General features: G+C 38.4%; 1 long non-coding RNA gene across 2 annotated transcripts in view; it reads right to left on the reverse strand.

Annotated features, from left to right (window-relative positions):
* Window positions 1-22,507, reverse strand: part of LOC145996513 (uncharacterized) — a 78,645-nt gene that overhangs the window by 3,830 nt on the left and 52,308 nt on the right. The window contains exons 1-2 of one of the 2 annotated variants that reach the window (XR_014442787.1): window positions 12,720-12,803; window positions 4,238-4,402 (exon numbers count right to left, since the gene is read on the reverse strand). This is a non-coding gene — a long non-coding RNA (uncharacterized LOC145996513). Of the gene's footprint in view, window positions 1-4,237; window positions 4,403-12,719; window positions 12,804-22,507 lie in introns of those variants that run through there. The other variant, XR_014442788.1, reaches the window with a different exon arrangement.

Consider the following 22,507-nt stretch of genomic DNA (forward strand, 5'->3'; position numbering starts at 1 on the left):
ATTTTATGTCAGTTCCTTTAGTTTTCTAGTTATAGTTTTCATAGCTTGCTACAGCACAATTAGACATGATTGCAGTCTACAAGTACAAAAATACAATAAAAATAAATCGAACGCTACAAAATCAACAACCTGCTTGTTCCGATTTTTGCGACGTAGTAGCTAAATGTACCCCGCACCAAACTTACTGCACATAGCAACGAGCACCGTCAAACCCGATCCTCCCAGATGACGTAATGCATACGTACTTCACATAGCAACGAGCACCCCCTGGGAAGTGCTATCCAGCATTTATATGGTGAGGGTGCGATTGGCTTTGGAGGGTGACAGCGTCTCTATATGTGTCAGTGCAATTTTGGGTTATATATATATATATATATATATATATATAGGAAACGAAATTTTGATGATTCAGTTTATAAGAATATATTAATAGTGCATTCAGCTGAAATTTATAATCACTATCTATCTCAATGGAAGATAAGATAATCAAATTGAAATTTGATAGGCATTTTCTTTTGTGTCTCAATGCTGTTACTATAGCTCGTTCGAGTGTCACACCCGAATATCATATTAATGTGACAATAATCATATATGGAAATTATCCGTCCTGGTAGTTTCAGCCCATAATCATTTATTTCATTTTTGTATTGTTAAGATAGACTAAACTACATCTTGGAATGGAGATGAGCATTTTCACTTAAGTTTCAATTTCATCGCGTCTTTCACATCATGGTCCATATTTGAGGGTATTCCGCTCGTGTTGGCTGTTCGAGCGTTATTCGCTCGAGCGAAGAAGTTCTCTCAATTCGGTAAGCTATCTAGAGTCGTTCGTGCAAACTATTTGGAGATGGAGCGAAATCCTCTTCCTGCAGCAATCTAATTTTCACTTTCCAAGTTGGTTCCGTACCCATGTTTACATCTCATTCCAGCCATAGCACAGGCAGGTTATGTGCGCCTGCGCTGATAAAATAAAGGGTTGCTCCAGATTTTGTAAATTAAAAGGCAGAATGTTAAATTTTAACGGCAGAATATTCTTAATTTTACGGCAGTTCCAACATTGTATGTGGCTTTTCAAAATCGTGTTCTGGTGATCAATGTCCAAGTAATGCAAGTAATGCTTTACTGAATGTGGAAATGAACCTAACCCCTTACTGCATCACGTGCCATATATGGAACATACTATTTTTTCTATGCGGAACAACAGTGAATTATCGAACACGTCAAGTTTGTGTTTTGTCTGCTGGCCGAAGTGATGACGTATAACCAAGCAGTTTTTCTGCCCTCTGGTGTTTGTTTTGCGAGTTGAATTGAGCAGGAAGTAGTTGGCATGTGCATTTTGTGGACGAGTGAGTTTACGTTGTAAAAAAAAAAAGTTGTTTTGTCCGATGAAGTGAGTGCAATTTCGGTGAACAAAAAATATCATAATTAAGGTAAGTGCATGAAAAATATATGTTGCTTTTATATTCATCATTTTGTTGGTTTGTCTTGAAGTTATGCGAAAAAAACGGTATGTGCCACATGTGTCACGCCATGCGTTTACGGGTACTTTTGTCTTCTTGTGAAGTGTAAAAGTGAACTGCAGTATTTCTTCAATTCTATTACAGCAATGGATGCAAGGCTTTTTTATGGGTCTTCGTCAGTAGGTGTTAGGGAACTGCCTAACGGTAATGACAGTGAGGCGTCTGATTTATCTGACGACGAATCAGCACTTCGTTCACAAACTGTTTTGGCTCCAGACTCGGATGAAGATTCAGTTTCTCGTCCTACTGAAAGGATCGTGATACCAGATTCAGATGATGCACTAGATTCAGATGCAGATGATGTTCCTCTCTGCCTCATTCGCAACTCTCATGATAAAAGGTCTACATCATTAGGAGATTTAAAAAATTTGAAGTGGAGGCAAAGAAATATGGAAAAGTCCAAAGAAGAAGTAAAGTTCGAAGGACATCAGGATCTACCTGAAGAAATACAACAATTATCAACACCTATTGATTATTTCAAGTATTTTTTTACATATGAGATACTTCAGTATGTAGTTGAACAATCCAATCTATACGCAACTCAATCTCGACCAACAAAACCATTGTGTCTAACCATAAATGAACTTGAACAGTTTATTGGCATGACTCTCTATATGTCTGTGATTCAACTTCCAGCTACTAGGCATTACTGGAGCTGGAGACTTGGTCATCAATGTGTAAGTGAAGTGATGGACTGTAATCGGTGGGAAGAAATCAAACGATTTATTCACTTTAACGACAATACGACGTTTGTTCCTGCGGGACATCCTGGCCATGACAAACTTCACAAAATCAGACCACTTCTAGTTCTCGTACCTCAAGAAGAATTTTTGGCAGTGGATGAGCAAATCATTCCAACGAAGTGCAGGTCATCTATCAAACAATATAATGCCAAGAAGCCTCACAAATGGGGTTATAAAGCATTTGTTCTCAGTGGTATTTCTGGGTATAGTTACGATTTTGAAATATTTTCTGGGGCTCAAAGCAATGTTGTCCCTGCTGGTACACCAGATTTAGGTGCTAGTAGTAATGTTGTGGTTAGATTGTGTCAAAGTGTACCTCGTAATGTAAATTACAAAATATTCTTTGATAATTGGTTCACGAGTGTACCACTAAAAGTTTATCTCAAGAAGGAAGGCATCCTATCACTAGGAACAGTGCGTGCAACTCGTATTCCAAATTGCGATATTCCTACAGAATCTGAAATGAAGCGAGAAGGACGGGGATCCATGAAGGAAAAAGTGGCTATAGTGGATGATGTCGAACTTTCAATTGTGACGTGGTACGACAACAAAGTCGTAAATACCTTGTCGACATATGCAGGGAGCAGACCAACAGGGGAGAAACGGAGATATTTCAGAAAAGAGAAGACCTACAAGATGGTTGCATGTCCATACTCTATCTCAGTTTATAACAGTTATATGGGGGATGTTGATCTTCTGGACTCAATGCTTCGATACTACAGGATAAATAAATAGGTCCACGAAGTGGTACCATAAAATATTGTTTCACACATTCGATTTAGTTTGCGTCAACAGTTGGCTTCTTTGGAGGAGAAAAACAGGAGATGTGATGCCCCTGGTGGACTTCAAATTGTCGGTAGCAGATGCTTTGTGCAAGAGTAACAAGTCAGTTTCAAGGAAACGTGGGAGACCCAGCAATGAAGTTGAGAAGCAGTTGAATGAGAAGAAGAAAAAAGGCAAAACAGTTGTTGTCCCAATTCTTGACGTTAGGCAGGATGGCATGGGTCACTTCCCAATTTGGATGGAAGAGAGACAACGATGCAAATTTCCTCAGTGTGTCAGCAAATCTTTTATTGTGTGCCAAAAATGTAAAGTCAACTTGTGTCTATACAAAGACAGAAATTGTTTCTTCAGATTTCATACACAGTAGAATGCCCATAAGAAACAAGAACTCATTTCATTTATTTTTCGGCATCTAGAATGATGTAAGTGACTATGCAGGGATTTTTTGAAATTCAAATAAGTAATGGTCATTGTAAGCACTTTAGTTAGTGCAGTAGATATTTAGGAAAATATCAATTGTTAATTTTTTTTTTTAGAAAGTGTCAAACAGAAATAGGTTGCAATATTGCCCTAATATTATTCACAATTTCAAATTCCGAGTTGAAATAATTAGCATACAAACAACAGACTAATCAAAATATTATAAGGAATAATATTTACAAAACATGTTATTTTACAGAGTATGTAATCACAATTACAATGTAAAAATATGCAATAAAAATGAGGTTTAACTGAAATCACATTTATAAGAATTTTTTCTCAAACATTTTTGTTTAGAAATAAGTATTTGTGTATATTTCACATTATTGTTGCATTCCATTATTGCCATTTAATCTAGTACAATACAGCAATAATATAATAATAATGGATAACTGAAAGATAAATGTAGACATTAGTGCATGATGTGACACATATGGCACAATTTATTTTATGTATACTTGGATGAAAGTTTACCTTACTGCATGTTGTGCCACTTATGGCACGCACTTAATTCTCCATGGCATGAAGTGCAAAATTTAAAATTCAAGTTTTATGTTGTATTTTAAGTTCTTGTGAAACGTTTATCACAACAAATGTTTTTTTTTGCAATAAAACAAAAAATCATGCAGTAAGGGGCTAAATTTAAATATTATATTACAGTTGCAATAGCAAGAACGTGGTTCAGTGGTAGATGTTGGTGTATGCACATACCAGGCTTTTGCTTCTTGGCGCACCAGAACGCTAGTCCGTTAAGATATGTTGTGCCATCTGTGCCACACTGTGGGGTTTTGATGCCTACGTTATATTCCATTTCAACCATACTTAGGCAAGGGTCGTCATCGGGTGTACATGATCCGTAGTGCAGTTTTATGATAACTGAAAATAACAATAACAATTATCAAAATCAAAGAATTTATGGTTGAAAACTGTTAGTAGTTAAATATGAATGTTTGCGGTTTACTTTGACTACTCCACGCAGAGAGAGGGGGGGGGGGCTGAGGGATTATTTCCATAGTTGCCACATACTCGCCGTTTGATTTGTCGATTTCCAGAAGAATGACTCACAGTGGTAAGGCAGCCCTTAGCTTCTCTCTCTGTTATTGCGCAGCCAGACTTGCCCACGGTTCACCTTCAAAAATACATCTAGTTAATTCTAAAGTCCACTTTAGACGAAAGCATATCTCTTTGCATTTTTTAAATCATGTCTGCTGCGATCGAATTCTGTCGTGTAAAGTGAAGATATAGCATTTTGATGCTATATGATATTCCGGGGTATATTTCACAGATAAAATCGGTCCTAATTTTCTTAGCATCTCGAGTAGCAATTCGACATTCTAAGCAGGCTTGCTAAAGGTTCAGGAATTTCAAACACACTCAATTCCGGTTCAGGAACCTTCTTCCGGATCAATTTAAATCCGGTCCAAGTTCCGTATTGAAATGAAGCAATACGCAACTTGAACTGAATTTTAATTGTGCGAAAAAAATGTTGCAGTCCTGTAACGGAACCCGATAGAACCCATTTGAATTTAAGGGTTTTTGGACCTTTTAGCAACCCTACTTGTTAGTCAGAATTCCAGATGCAATGGCGGCCGCCGTGTCCGATGTAAGGAATTTTTGTATGTGGAACCATAGGCAAAGGAGCCTGCGCAGACCCGCGACTCCTGTGCCCGCATAGGTAAAACATATGGTAAATATTTGGAACGGTAACTAACAGATGGCAGCACTATGAAAAGTGTGGATTTCGTTTCGCTTTAATGATGTAAATAAGACAAAGGGAAGATGACACTTGATGTATGTATTGTTAATATATAATTGAGGCTTGATTTGTGGTAATATGACAATAATGAATTATCAAAAGGGAATAAGAATAAATTATAACAGTAACAATCACATACGTTACGACCAGAAGATTAAAGAAGTCGGGAAACGTTTTAAAGCACTTTGAATATCCAGAAAGACGCCCAGAATGTAGTGCTTCCTGGTTCGCATGGTAGTCACATGATCCACCACCCTGGTTAACTGCGACGTAGTGGAGTGCCCCGGCCTAGAGCCGAACTGGAAGTAGGGCAGGATGTTCTTCTCCTTGGTGATTTCCTGCAGTCTCAGCTTAATCGCCCTTTCACACACCTTACTCAGATGTGAAAGGAGGCTAATTGGGCGATAGCTGGTTGGTTGGCGTGGATTTTTCCCGGGTTTGGGGATCATGGTGACTCTCGATATTTTCTATTGGGAAGGAAAGTGTGCTGTTTGCAAGATGGCGTTCGTGATCCTGGTTAGAGCAACTACCGCTTTCCGGGGGGCTCGCTTCAGGGCCATAGGGAGGAGTCAGTCAAGACCTGGCGCGCTTCTTTCAGAGATTAGCCGGATACATCCGCAGAATCTGAGCGGATGTGACAATTATAAGAAGATATATATATATATATATATATATATATATATATATATATATATATATATATATACGTACTACAAGAAGAGCTATTCAGGCATTGGAAGTAGAAGCAGCCTTCATGTATTGATCCGTATACATACATTGAGAAGCAGAAGTCTTTCCCATATTTGGAAGAAGAGGAAATTATTTCCTATATTGATTATTGTATTATAAGAAGAAGTATTTCCTGTACTGGTAGAAGAAGAAGCCTTCCTGTACTGACTCTTGTATTATAAGAAGAAGCCTTCCTATATTGATGATGGTATTATAAGAAGAAGAAGCCTTCCTATGTTGATTCCTGTATTATTATTAGAAGAAACCTTCCTATTTTGATTCCTGTACTATAAGAAGAAGAAGTCTTCCTGTATTTTTTACATTAGAAGAAGAAGAACCGTCATCAACAGGAGAAGTTTTATCTGTAGATAAGAAATAGAAGATTTTGGAAGATAGACGTCGATATACCCTCGAAGATATATATATATATATATATATATATAAATATATAGACAGCTTAAATATGAGTACGTGTATCAGACAAATGTAATTTAAGGATACAAGAATATACGGTGTATTGTACTCTCAGTAGTGAGTTAAATAAGTCGTTTCCTTTAATTCCTTAAGGTTATTAGTCAGTTTTAGTTGCCCTGAGTATCTCATGTTTTACGCTGGCCTAAGCCAGACTGGTGCTACTCTTGGGACGTGGCAGCATCGTACTCCCGCGTGGAGGGGAGGGGCAGAGTGGAGCATGCTTCGTTATGGCCCGAGTTGAACCGATAGAGGGGTAGGTGCGCGAAGGAGTTCGGCCCAATATTCCCTTGTGGTCGCTCTGTACTGGTTTTGTGCTTCGAACAAAAGCGACATCAGATTCAGTCCAGATACAATTAGATATTGGTATTCTCAATACGGAAATATCTAGATCGTGCTTGTTTTAACTAAATGTTTATAGGTATAATAACAAACAATTCTTTAGAGCTTGCCGTGCTTGTTGTTTACCATGCAAACGGACGTTGCTAGGGAACTTAAAGAAAGTTTATTTTCACTCCGAGAACTACTCTAACTGAATTATGCCAGACGTTTCGAATTTCAAAATATGAGCATCAGGATTTATTACAGAGGCAAGGTAGGAATTTGAGAGGAATGACGGAAAACAATTATTTTTCAATTACGTTTAAAAATGTGAAAAATGACAAAGTACGTAAATATTGCTTTTCCAATTTAGTCTCGCAATTGAATTTGTTTACACAAAACATTCAACTAACTATCTTTAAACGGTTATTGCTTACTTAGTTTGTTATTAAGAAAATAGACAATTTTGAATATTTTGTATATTTGTACAATATTAAAGCCTGTAGGTACATATATATCGTTATGTTCTAACCTCTTCAAATAAGAGAACATACTCGTTTCCCTTCCTCCAATAATATACTCCAATATTTTCAAAGTCAAGAGCATTGAGGAACCCAAAAAGTTTCCGAAGGTCGCGTATGCGAGCGCACAAGACGTGGCCTGGCCACGTATAAAGTGCGCGAGTCCAATAATACAATGTAATGTAATGATATAATACGAGGCGCATCCAGAAAGTAAGTTTCACTATTTTTTTTTTTTAAAAAAACAACACAGTTTCAGGAAACCATTTATTGGGAACAGGTACAGCAAACGTTCAGCTATTTTTCAACATAGCAACCACCAGAATTGAGACACTTGTCGTATCATGGTATCAACTTTTGGATCCCACTGTCGTAGAACTCTGCCGCCTGTGAATGGAACCAGCGTGTAACAGACGTCTTCAGCTCTTCGTCGTTGCCAAAACGCTCACCGGAGGACAGGAATTTCTTGAGGTACAAGAAAACGTGAAAATCGCTGGGAGCCAGTCAGGACTGTAAGGTGGATGATCAAACAACTCCCAGCCAAATTCCGTCAAAACAGCTGCTGTGCGCCGAGCCGTATGTGGACGAGCATTGTCAGGAGGAGCACAACACCTGCAGTAAGCATGCCACGCCTCTTGTTTTGAATGGCTCGACGCAATTTCCTTAGTGTTTCACAGTAATGGTCAGCGTTCACCGTTTCACCTCTGGGGAGGAAGTCAATGAGCAAAATGCCCCTCCTGTCCCAAAACACGGTGCACATCACTTTCTGTACCGACAGCGTCTGTTTGAATTTCTTCTTGACCGGAGATCCACTATGCTGCCAATGCATTGACTGCTGCTTGGTTTCCGGGGTGAAGTGCGAAATCCATGTCTCATCGCCCGTGACACTCCTGTCGAGGAAATCATCGCCGTCATCATGGTACCGTTGCAGGAATGTCAGTGCTGCTCCTGAACGTTTCATTTTGTGTTCGGGTGTCAGGTTTTTCGGCACCCACCTGGCACACAATTTTTTGAACAGCAGCAACTCCGTAATCGTGAAGCGACGGTTCTCTACGATGCACTGCCACACCAGCTCAACCAGATCATCAGTGATGAGGGACGGACGCCCACTGCGCTCTTCATCACGGACACTTTGACGATCTTCCGAAAACTGCCGACACCAGCGACGCATCATCTGCTTACTCATAATGTTCGGCCTATAGACCTCACAGAGCTGACGATGAATGTCAATTGGCGCAATGCTTTGTGCATTCAGGAACTTTATCACCGACCGAACCTTGCTCTGATACAAACCGGTAATCCCTAAGTTGGCCAGCAAAACTGCTATGGATGGGTTCATAGCGTGGCTGCTTTGCCGGTCTAGCATTAACAGGTGTTTCATGCTTCCTTTTCAGACCAGATGAAGATGGTTGTGGGGGCAATGTTGATGACTGTGCAGAACAAGTATCTATATGTTTATATGTGAAATATTCCATGCTATATTTTCTATGGCATTTTGGGCATATTTTTTTGGGAGTTCTGCATTTATCTGGATCACAATTATTTTGGTGCCTAGCCCAATTGGGGCTGGATATATTCTTATTGCATTGATTACAATATTTTTGATTTGGCATTTTTGTTGTTGGTTTATTATATAAAATTTCTTGGGATTCAAATCAAAATTCTATGCTTAATAAAAAATATCAGTTGGGTTCAGCAGTGTGCTTTGTATACTTTGTGTGTGTGTGTGTATGTGTGTTAATATTTTTGGCTTTGGTATTTATATAAAATTTCTTGGGGTTCAAATCAAAACTCTATACTTAATAAACCTATGACAGGTTGTATAGCTGATAGCCTACATGCACAAAAATAGAATAAGTACAGAAGCACTGCCCTAGCACAAATGCATGTCTACACAGGCATGTCCTAGAAAAACAATGACCTAATACCATGTGTCATGTATAACAAACTGGGGCAGATATAAACCCTTTGTTCAATATATTACAAATATGTTTGATATGAATAATAAAAAATTCTGTATATTAAATCAAATAGATTTGTAATTCAATTTATATAAATTTGCAATATTTTTGTGTTTAAAAAATATGAGGAGCACTGCAACAACATACCCTTACTCTTCAACAACTCTCACAATACTGGCTGATATGCAATGCAAAATCTCTTTATATAGCCTAAGCACGGACCGCATTGAAAACATCTGAAACAATAAGCCAATCAGAATATAACACATCATCACATTATGTCATAACCAACCAATCAGAAAACAACACATGCCTAATAATTTATTGCATAATATTGGGTAATAATTTGTTGCACAACATGATTCAATAGAAATAAACCAGAAGAAGACCACAAGTGGACCGGAAGTGGACCGGAAGTGAACCGGAAGTGGACCGGAAATGATCGGAAGTAAACCGGAAGTGCACCGGATGTGGCCGGAAATGACCGGAAGTGGACCGGAAGTGACTGGAAATGACCGGAAGTGGACCGGAAATGGACCGGAAGTAAATATTTGTTGGTGTGGGTGGGTGTGGGTGTATGTGGGTGGGTGTGGGTAGCTCTTATGAGCATTTTTGGCTTAGTTTTAAGTGTAGCCAAAACAATATCAAGAGAGGCATATTTTTAACAAGCTTATGGACAACAATCTAACAGATGTAGCTTTTGTAAGTGTAGGCAAATCAATCTGAGGGGGCTCATCATTTCACGGGAAATTCCCGAGGGCATTTTTACAAAAATCTTGGATTAGACAGAGTACCACACTTGAGCAATAAGCTCATATGCACATCTTGAGCTAGTTTTAAGTGTAGCCAAATCTGCCTGAGGGGGGTTCATCATTTATCGCCCCAGTATTATTGTATTTTACACTACTTGGGTGTTCTTTGTGAGTGTCCATTCATCAGTTTCATCATATGAGGACTAAAAGTGATAAACGTTGTAAGTGCCACAAGCGAAAGTGTTGGGAAATCGCATCGTTCCGCACATCAGCCCGTAAGAACGTGCACACTAGTGACCTCTTTACACTACCCTTTGAACTACTTAGACGGCTACCAGTCACTTTTCACGTTTACCACATTATAAAGCATGGCACATTTCACAGCTTAACGTGGAAAACGGTGTTTGAATTATTGTGGCGTTTACCAATTTTAGTCTTCATATCATCATTCATCTCCATCGTTCGCGATTAGCCAAAACTGAAGAAATGAGACATGAAATAACCTACTTTAATCAATCAATCATTCACGAAATAACGCGAATCGATAAAATGGCATATTGTGACCGGTTTTCTTGAATTGCAACATACTTTGTGCTATTAAAACGAAAAATACGTCGCAAATTTTCTTGTATTTTAGGCTTAAAAAATAGAATGTTCCATATATAAGCGTGTATAAGGTGCATATTATCAACATTCTATTCCTCCACAAACTATGGTGCGTGTTATACATGGATTAATACAAGAAACCACGCGTAAATAGATGTTTCACCTGTGATAGGGACGTTTTGCATCACTAGGTTCTGCGAGAAATCGAGCGACCACCTACCACCAACGAAGCCGCAACGTTTGTATTTGTCGCGTAAGAAGTAATGGAAAATAACTTCCTGAAAAATCGTTTCAAATGTATCAAACTGTGACAAACAGCTGTACGTCATGCGACTTTCAAATTAATACTCTACCTGAAAATTACAATAAAGGTATAATTTTAGGTATATTTTTCAGAAAACGGTGATATGATTAAAAGCGAATTTCGGGGAAAATATCACCGAGTGACACCACTTTTGGGGAAGAAAATAACACCGGAAAATCAAGCTTCCTATACTTAAAGAATGACTTTCTCAAAAGACAATCAAATACAATGCATTGCATCGTACCCACGAGACACTTTTGCAACTGCCTTATTCGCATCTAAGGATATTTTATATTCTCTTGTGTGCACAATGTTTCTATACATCCTCGTCTATTATCAAGTGTGTTTTATTTTTCGTTTTAAGAGTCAATGATCAACAACCGGATGTACACTATAAAGCTGTATGGGGGAAGTATTTTTTCCATCACTGTACACTTCTGGAGATGATAATTTGGACATTTCTGTCACAATTCCAAACATACCTTAATTTTAGTCCATTTGAGACTGTAACTTCAACTTATTGTGGCTGATATGTAGGATGTATAATTTGCAAAAGTGTGTCATCATTAGTAATTACAAAAATTAAAATGGTATGAAATTGGCTTGTTTTGCTTGTTTCTTTCATTTGAATTCCTTGTGAGTCATAGTAACATCAGCTTAAGCTGCAGTTAACTCATAGGGCTCCACGCTTAAGCTACAAGCGGAATAATATATATATATATATATATATATATATATATATATATATATATATGTGTGTGTGTGTGTAAGAAGTGTACTTAACCAAACATTTTGAACTTAACTCACATTTAGCCAAAACGTGGATGCCTCTTAACCTGGTATTTCTAACGCATGATCAGTTGTTGGAGCTTCTTTTGTATGAAGAGTCAAGTTTTTTAGACCTTGCTTCTTACGTTTTAAGTTTATTTTGGTTACAGTATAGTAATGTTTGGCAGTATCCCAATGTTCCCTAGTGCATTTTTCAACTAAAATATTGACTTGATTGCAATCCAATTGGAAATCAAAATTCGAACTTGCTTGTGTAACAAATTTCGACCAGGTTGGAAGTTATGTGAAACTTATAATAACTAAGTTGCGAGAAAAGAACTATATCTGAAACTTTGGTTTGAGTTGGTGCTTTAAGTCCACTTTATGCACAGTAAGGCTAATCGGGACTGGACTTACAGTTTAAAGTGGGATCCAAACCACTTGTGCCTCCACCGGGTATCAAACCCGGGACCCCTTCATTGCAAGGCAATGACGCTACCAATGCGCCATGGGGAAGGCCCTAAATATGTATCTGAAACTAACGCGACAATATTACACTAGTTGAACAGGGAAACAAGCTTGATAACTATGTAATTTTATCTTTTCCTATGTTAGTTTGCAAGTTAAACGCACGGCCATGAAATTAGGCGGGTGGCCGAATTTCGCGCTGTTGCCACGTGGGAGCAAAACCCCTTGCGTTCAGAGGTTTAAGGGAATGAAAGATCTCGTTGTAGAGTTGGTCTTTGTAATCCACGTGATTCAAACTGACAGTATTTTCTCGAAAGGTCAGGCATGACAACTGTATGCCTCTGAGAGAGGTCGCTCTGACGCTCGAACTAGGAAAGCAGCCGGGTTGACGTTGCCACACAGTGCGAGGGAACCAGCGACTTTTGTCCCGCTCTCGCTTTGCTTTTCCCGTATGTGGCACCAGCGCAATTCTGCCCAGTCGCCTATTTTCATGGCTGTGCGTTTAGTGCAAACACACTAGGAATGAATATACTTACCTGACACTAGGAAACATACACCTAGGTATCTCATGTCTATTGCTTATACTCTGAAGCAGAAGTTGGCTTGTAGATACACGTTTTTAATATTAGCGAAGGAAATGGCTGTAAAGTGATTTTTCTTGCTGCCTTTCCACATAATGAATATTTTGTAGTGCCTAATGCACATTTCATTCATCACTACATGTATCCGGTGTCAAGCATTACCGTTTTGCTCTAGATAGATATTTACAAATTTGACCACTTTAGTAGTCGAAGGTTACAGCTACTTCCGGTTACATAACAAAAATCTCTGATGAAAGCAATTGATCACAATCAATCACTTACATATGATGAACTTAGCGGTCACCTAAATTCTAAATTCTGTGTACAGTCACACATACACACCTCTGGGAAGATTTCATTTAATTTTTTGTTATGTAGCGCCACATTTCTGTCACTTTTGGATAATCACCAAAAATCAATAGGGTGATTGAAGATAGCATGAAATTGATGATGGAACACTCACAAAGAGCACCCATGTTCAGACAGGGATTCTAATCAGTTACCCCTGACGTAGTACCGCGCTATGCTAACCACCAAGGTCGCTATACCTCTGGTGAGCTAGGTACAATTATATTGTAGTTTTAATACATATGTTTTGAAAAATCTTGAGCTGATGAAACTTTCTGATAAATCACTTTTGATTGGTTGATTTGTTGTTTTAAATCCACTTTATGCACAGAAAGGCTAATCGGGACTGGACCTACAGTTTAAAGTGGGATCCGAACCACTTGTATCTTCACCGGGCATCGAACCCGGGACCCCTTGATTACAAGGCAACGACGCTACCACTGCGCCATCGGGTAGGCCCAAATCACTTTTGAGAGCTGTCTAGGGCGAAAACAATTCAGCTCTGCTTTTGCTATCATTTCGTCATGTGTTGGGTTTGGTATGCAGGGAGGCTACAACGGGATTCCGCACACTTTTCCGGTTTTGTCAGTGGTATATGATAAGCCGTTGACAAGCTGTCACAATGTACAGGATTGCACACAAAAAAATGAGGCGATGTTGTCAGATGTAATATGTTCTCAAGTCGTTCTCACTTCTGTTGTGTTTAACCTAACCTAACCTAACTTAACCTAATTTCTCTCTTTTCTTGTCTAAAGAAAAAAAAACAGTTTTTTTTCAGTGGCAACTTTGGATCAATATCTGTGGGCAAAAGAGGTCAGTGAGATTTGTGCGCAATTATCGCTCTAAAGTGTGCGCAATTCGTTTGCTGTGTGCAGGGATGGTTAAGCAAATAAATCAGGTTTAAGTGTCCCCAAAGCAAGTAGTAATTTCGTTCTATCCATTGATTTTTCGTCCCTTCCTCTGCCCTGTTGGACTTCTAGAACTTCTTCACCTCATGATTTTTATTTTAAAAATCATTTTTCATGATTATTTATTTGGGATTTTTTTTATTGAAATCTATTTTTTTTTACTTTTAAAAAGAACACTCTTAAAATTGCTTGTATGGTTTTTGGCACCATGCATACAGATATATGTTGTTGTTTTTACATTAGAAAGATTTTTTCTAGAAAACGGCCCTGTAAAATAATTGAACAGTTTCATTAAAGCATATAAAACACTGATTTAAATCACTTTAAAGAAATTATTTATGGAATAATGTACATAAGAATTTTGTAGATATCAGAGTAACTTTTGGTGAAAATACGTTAAACTCGTAATCACTTAATGGTGTTTATTAGGCTCTAAGAAAGTAAAGAAAATATATGCACTGTTGAGATAAAGTTTATACAAAAGGAAATGTAATATGTAAACTATAAACACACTTAAATTTCTCTTGATATAAAATTAAATAACTTTTACAGGCCAAAATTACAACGTTTATTTTGTCCATCCCTGTATTGGAGTATGTTAACGGCATGGCGAGGCCCCTTCAAAGGGTTGCTCATACCAGCCTCCACACCGCACCGCAGGGTTTTGTCGTTTTATAGATCCGGTACTGAATAGTTGACACTTCTCTGAAGCTCGAGTCACACGGAACCGGATATCCAGTAGGAATGGCTACCCATTTGCTAGTTTTTCTCCTCACACGTTAGCGCATACGGAAGCTTGAGGTAAATGGGCCGATTTTTTTTTACTTATACACACCTTTTCTTGAATGCCGGTAGAATGAGTACAAATCACCCTGTTTGTGCTCTTGCCACGTGCAATAATAATAGAAGAAAATCGCCTGGAATAAAGTGATCATCGCTTCCCAAAAAACAAGTTGCTGCAGCAGGATTGATTCAATTTGGTCCTCTAAATTTCGTACTTTCTCAGTGGTGCAACCACAGGGGGGGAGCAGGGGGCATTGCCCCCCAACCTTCGACGGAAGTCAATTCTAGGAGGGGCAAACATTGATGGCCTGCAGGGTGCACAGAGGAGCAATTTCCCCCTTCTATTTCAAATTTTATGCAAATAAAAATACATTTCGTAAAATTTTCTTGCTCGCTTCGCTTGCAATGCCTCCTGCTTTTCTCAGTCTCGTCAAGTTCAGAACAGTAGCTAGGGGGCGGCGGGAGTCGGCCATGGGCGCCAAATGATCTAAATTAAAAAAAAAAAAGTTGTGAAAGAGAGAATGCCTTGTCGCCATGTGATATTATTTGCTCCCTATTAAATCAATATTGTTTTAAATTACAAAAATTGGATCTAATAATTTGCTTTTTCGCTTCGCTCCAATATAATTGTTTTCTGTAATGTAATGTATTTGAATAATATGTTTTGTATATAGGTATTGAATAAACTTTGAATACGTACATAATTTAGTGTTAGCATAGGTATGTATTTTCTTATTTTATGTCGCTTCATGTTGCATATGTGTAAAACATATGTTGTACATGAAAGTTATACACGTTACATGTACAAAAAAATATCTTCGAAATGCATTTATCATTCATTTTCTGACATTCAAAAATACAGTTTGTGTGCTTGTTATCAATTATTAGCTAATGTAAAATTGCTGGTGTTGAAAAAATATTTCAAATCGCTTGTTCCAAATAAATGCTTTAGCACAGACATTAGGGTGCTCCTTATCGGGAGCAAAAAAAAAATAGTTTTTCAGTAGGGCACCCTGTGGTTAGGTTCTTTGTCAAGAGAAAGTAGTACGGTATGTTTTTCATAATTTTTATAAAAGTTTTAGGGGTCGCTACCACATCATGAAGTTTTGTATTACAAAGGACGTAATACGGCTATTCGTAACTTTATTATAAGCAACTTAACAACAATATTAAAGATTATTTGTAAGCTAAATCAGTAAAAACATCAGAATCTAAACTTAAACTTACTGGAACTGTTACGTACAAAACTCTAAACTTAAAATATATGTATATAACCATAATATGTAGATGCACATACATTATAATAGCTAGGTGGATTTACGCGCATCAGGGTATTTTTGTCTGTACTGTTTCACCAGCAACAACAAGTACTGTTTTTGTTCTTCATCTGTTTTATGCAATTTATTGTATTCTTCCATCAATGCCACTCCTGCTCTGCAATATCTATGAGATCGACATGTAGTGTTATACGCTTTGGACGATGAACGAGTCCTTCGCCATGCAAGGCATCCAACATCTTCTCTTTCGTTGCGAGAGTAACTTCATCATCGAAAAAAACAAGCGCAACCAACTCTTTTGACAAGTACCACAGATGGCCTGTAAACTTCTTTAGAGCAACTTTGGCCATTCCTTGATTGATTTTTTCGTACTGTTTTAAATATTTTAGAAGCTGCAGGTCATTTCTAGGTGCGCAACAACTAGAGGCAGCTTGAAACCAGTATCTCAGGTAAATTTTTACTGTAAATACACAAATATCACGAACTACCTGCTCTTCTTTTCTTGTAAGCTTGAACTGGTCTCTATATATGTAAATAAATCTTCAAGGAATAGATCGTATTAGCCATCCATCTCGCATGATGTATTCCCGCAGGTGCTCTAAAAGATATTCATTCTTTAGGGATCCCTCCAAGGAATATAATCGTAAGGCTTCATAGTTCCTTGTAGTCATCTCGCGACTGAAACTGTTCAAGCTGATTCTGGGCAAAGAAGATCATATCTGTGGTAATATTTCTAATCTGTTTTATGGCAGAAGTGTCAGTGGTAACAGTTTTAAAGTCAGTTTTCACTGTGTGCTCCAAGTTTTCTTAAATCTTTTTAAAATTAATATTTCTGGACCAGTGGATGTGCCAAGCGCCTGAAGAACTATTGCTTCTAGCATAATTTCCATAATGTGGTGGCGACAAGCCAACCATAACATGTCCTTTCCCATCTTCTGCTCCAACAAAATACTGTTACCAATAAGGTCTCATAAACTGCTGAAGCGGTTGCTTCTCCTGTCCCAGAAGCAAGTTTTGGCACTGCAAGTAGCTGATCGATGCTCTTACCTGACACTAGAATTGGAAGAAGATCTACAGTTCCATGTCCACAAATATCTATCATTTTTCCGTCCCAGTGAATAGTAAGTGGGGCGTTTGGCTTGAACACATTTTTAAAGACTCAGCAATCTTATGTCGAAACTTTATTCTTACTCAACGAATGCAAGACTTCTTAAAACTGTATTTGAAAGGATCACATCCAACATGTTTAAGAGTAGTTGTCAGGACGACAGCTGCTTTTCGGTCGCTTAATTTTGCAACATCGAGACTAACAGTTAAATTAGTGTCAAGAAGTTTTTTCTACTTCGTTTCTTCGGAGGTTGAGGGACATGGAACTGAAGATGAATCCGATAAATCGCTTTCATTTTCACTTGAAGATGACAGCAAGACTAGATTTTGCTTAGTGATTGATTTAATACTCTGCTCCTCTCTCTCCAGCATTATTTTTCATATGATCCTTTTTCTTTTCAGCCTCAGCTTCTTTATTTCCGAGTGCTTTAGCTAAGGCTCCAATTTTACCAGGGTGCCCTTTCTGTCGCTGGGCAATCACGATGTTCCACTGAAACATCTTTACTTGAGATTTTAGAAATTCATTATAACTGAGGAAAAGGAAACAAGTTTCGAGAGCGCAACAGTAGTTTTTGGGGGGAGGGGTAATAATGTGATCGCACATTGCCATTACGTTAGCTTTATTATAGGAGAGCCAGGAAGAGAAAATGAGCAAAGTGTTATGTAACAGAGCCAAGCTATAATGGCTCTGTGATGTCAGAGTAGCAGTTAGATGTGTTCGCCCCAAGTGAAAGTTACTAATTATGACTAAACTTTGATCCGAGCTAGATACCTCTAAAACCTAATGAAATGTAATAAAATTTTACTGGGTCTCATCTTTCAAGTAGGAGAAAGGAATGCCGTGGTGCACCTGTAATATTTTAGAAGTTGGATTTTATGGAGCACCCTAACAGACATTACCCTTTTTCGTAGTTTATGAGGATAATAACGTCCTTGATACTAATACTTCCACTAGTAATAATAATGCCATTATTAATACTATTATTATTACTATTATTATTATTGGTACGTTTATCCTGGTACTTGCCCCTTCCTGACAAATAATCGTGGTTGCGCCTCTGGCCTTACTTTCACATTGCTTTCGGAATCATCACATATGCAACTTTCAAAACCTTTTCACAATCCGAACTCAGTTGATAAGTATTGCTTCATTGAATATTGAGTGCAAGATAAGATTTATTAGCTTTGAAGTTGAAACATCGCCCGCGAAAATAATACTTTGAACATCTCGTAGGTAGGCAACACTAATTAACAATTGCACTCTGTTACTTTACTTTATGTGCGTTTGTTGAGAAATTGTGCTGAAAATACAGGGTGTCCCACGAACGGCGCAACTGGGAATTAAGAGTGGCGTTACTTTGTAACCGAAACCTGTACATACATAAGTCATACACCAAATGTTAGCCCTGTCCAAGTAGATATTTTTAAACATAGAAACAACAAACGGGGTGCAGTGTTGCCAAATGTAAGTGAAAGTGTAAATTTATTTTTCCACAAAGCATGGAAAATTGCATGTCAAACATTCGTACGGAAATTTGGACGTCAATTTCCACCTTGGGTAGGTGGACTATTTCGTTATCTATAGTTCACAGAAGAAAACCGATCGTTTTCGCGTATAGCCAATCCTGAAATGCCTCGTAAAGGCGTACCGGTCCAAATGGGTGTTTTAAAAAAAATATGAGGTACAGTGGCAACACTGTTGATGTTTGAAGGCAACAAAAGGTGTGTTTAGTGATGGTCTATGACATGGAAATACTGGAAACAGGAAAAAAAGAAAATGAAAATTATGGTGAAAAAGGTGTTACTTACCAACTCCTGGCAACCATGCAATGCGATAAGAGCGCCCACCGAACGAGAACAAAAGAATCAGTTAGTTGTGTACTCAGAACTGTTTGAGCCGTGCATTTCGCATTGTTCGTAGGGGAAGATTAGAATTGTTCTGTGAAATGAAGTACTCTTTGGAAGAGAGGGTGTTCATTGTGGAACATTATTTTTGTTCAGAATCGTACGCTAATGTAAAAACTGTGTTTCGCGAGAAATATCCGAATAACAGTGTTCCAGAAAATTCGACATTATATCGACTTTTTCCAGATTTCATGAAACAGGATCAGTTAATGACAAACCCTACCACAGACAACCACCAGTTTTGACACAAGGTGTGTTGCAGGATGTGGAGCAGAGAATATCACAATCTCCCAGGAAATCTGTTCGTAAACTTGCTGCACAGTCAGGTGTATCAAAAACAACAACTCACCGAGCGTTAAAACAATTGCACCTACGTGCATATAAGGTACAGGCTGTGCAAGAACTGAAGGAAGCAGACAAAGGTGCACGTGTAAGATACTGCCAGTGGTTTAGAAATTTTATTAGAGACAATGGTGTGAATATTTTGGATAAGGTTTTTTTCACGGATGAAGCATGGTTCCACTTAAATGGATATGTCAACAGTCAAAATTCTCGACACTGGTCAAGTAACAATCCCCATTTGTTACATGAACAATCACAGTAGAATGACAGCATTTTGTTCCTACGCGTCAGCAAAAATTTGATGCGCCTGGTGTTACGTTACATCCGGTTGTAGCGGGCCACGAGTGATTTTATTGTTGAGTCAGCAGAACGTGTCTGATCACGTTGAAGACATCGGAAGCGGTGGGGGGAGGGGGGTCAATGGGTTTGTCACGTTGTTTCTTGATGTATGCTAACTTAACACGTGCGTATATTTGTGTGTGTGTGGAGGAAATGCGCGCGCAACCATTGCGTATGATTCAAAGACATGAAGAAATGATTTAAAGATGGCGCCGAAGGCGCTTTACCCCCGAAAGTTTAGCGGCTAAGGTTATTGCTCTGTAAAACAAGAGGCGTCGAGGGTTCGATTCCTGGTAGAGTCAATATTGATTGGTTGATAGATTGAGTTAGTTTTTTTAAGTCCGTTTTATGCACGGCAAAACTAATCAGGATTGGAGCTACAGTTGAAAAGTGGTGATTCGGACCACTATGTGCCTCCACCGAGTATCGAACTTGGGACCCGTTGATTACAAGGCGACGATGTCAATATTGAATGGTCTCGATTAGCCTGAGTGTAAATAAAGGCAACAAAATGGTTGAGTTCGAAAATCGAGTTGGGTTAGTGGTTAATGTTGTCACCTGGCAATGAAGAGGTCGCGGGTTCGATTCTCTAGGTAGTTAAATTAGGCCAATTGTTTTGCCCCGCCATTATAGGTCCCGATTAGTCCATCTGTGCATAAATAGTATTTGAATAAAATCAAAATGGCGGCCGCGTTTTGTGTTTAGCGGCGGCGGCGACCGGGGCGCGGGGCGGCGCGGGGCGGCGCGGGGCGGCGCGGCGCGGGGGTGTTTTTTATTCCGCGAGATGTTTTAACCAAGTGGTTGAGGGTTCGATTCCCAATGTTGGTGAAAATTGGATATTCAATTGTATTTGTTTAAAAGTTCCGATTAGCTTTTTGTGCACAAAGAGAAAATGAACTAATTGGAAATAGGATGTTTATGCTGTAATGAAAAGGTCCCCGGGTTCGATTCACAATGTCAAATTGGCAGATAATGATGTTGTTTAAAAAAAAAGAAGTGTGTTGAGTCCCCATTAGTATTTAGGCAGGAACAGATATTAAAAATCAAAACAAAATGCCTTTTGATTACAACGCAAAGACTTTACCGCTAATGTATAAATATAAATTAGAATCTGTTGTTTTGCCGTGTGGGGCCCCAGTACCGATTAGCTTAAATGCATAAAGAGTAGGTAAAATAAGCAAGATGGCCGTCACTATTGTTTTGTGATCAAAGAGGAGTCACAGGTTCGATTCAATCAAAGGAGGCAAGATTCTATGTTTCAATTCCATGTAAAAGTCTAAAGTTATGTTTCGATTAACCTCAATGCATAAAGAGGAATTAAACAAAAACAAGCAAAATGGCGACAGATGTGATAAAAGAAAAATTGAATTAGTTTTTTATAGTGACAAGAAAAAATAGCGAATCATTGTTAGAAATAGAATGAAAATAAAGATACTTGCCTTTGCGTGTCCAGCGCTGTGCAGAAAAGCTCTCATGCTTTATCTCCGACAAGTCCACAATACACATTTTTTTTATTGTATAGTTAATTATTAATGTTGTTATTAACACAGATTCTTACCAGTGTGAAGAAAAGCTCTCATGCTTTATCTCCGACAAATCCACAATACACACTTTTTCATTATATAGTTAATTATTAATGTTGTTATTAACACCGAGTTTTACCAGTGTGAAGAAAAGCTCTCATGCTTTATCTTCGACAAGTCCACAATACACATTTTTTCATTATATAGTTAATTATTAATGTTGTTATTAACGATTGTTACCAGTAGAAATATAAACCATGAGGATTTTTAAAGGGGGTGCTAAGTGAAAAAAAAGCCAAGACATATATTTTATCCCTGTTTATTACCAATATTTACAAAATTCAAAAGAGCCGCACACACACACACACACACATACATATGTAAAATGTTTATATTGTGTCACCAGTTTATCAGCATGTTATTTAACAAGTTTTTATTCTTCAAGTTTGTTCACTCACCCACATAAGGAATTGTGTCACTATCATATCCATTTTCTGCTGCAACCACTGAATTAAAATGTTTCACTATTTTTTCCACAAGCATGTTCTCGCAAAAAACAAACACTTCTTTGGAAAGTCTTTTTCCGTCGATGTTTTGTATAGACAAAGGCTCAGGTTTTGTACATCCATGTAGATGGGAAAGCACAAACTTCTCCTTATGACATGCATGGACAGGGGAAATATCTGTGCAACCGAAACATTGTTCGCGAAGGTCGGGAATGCAAGATTCCACACAGTTTCCAAAATATGATTTCAGATACGGCGACACTGTTTCACACATAACTTTCGCATGCTCGATGCACACAAATATCTTCATAAAGTTCCGCCACGAACTTTCTGCGATGAACACTATCTCCAGGGAACCGTAAGCTGGTTTCTTCCTTATAATGATCTGACGGCGATTGTACAGTGTGGTTATCAGCAATTCATGTTGCTCACTTAGTGGGTAGGAAACACGAGGCTGCTCACCTGGAATAGCGATGTAATTGTCGATTACTGGAAACAATTCCTGAAGAGCGTGCCACTCCTGCAACTGTAGTTCAACACCTGCCGCCCCGCTTCTGTGTAGCCTGACCACAGGTTGGAAATCCAGATGAGAGGAAAGTCCGATTGAGATAACTTTTGTTTTCGAAGCATTCAAATAGTAGACGTGATCAAATAATAGCGACTGGCGTATAAGACTAGTTACTTGTTTTTGTTCTTCAGGTAAAT

The sequence above is a fragment of the Lepisma saccharinum genome, chromosome 12 (assembly GCF_977018435.1).
Source record: "Lepisma saccharinum chromosome 12, izLepSacc3.1, whole genome shotgun sequence".
Taxonomy (NCBI): domain Eukaryota; kingdom Metazoa; phylum Arthropoda; class Insecta; order Zygentoma; family Lepismatidae; genus Lepisma; species Lepisma saccharinum.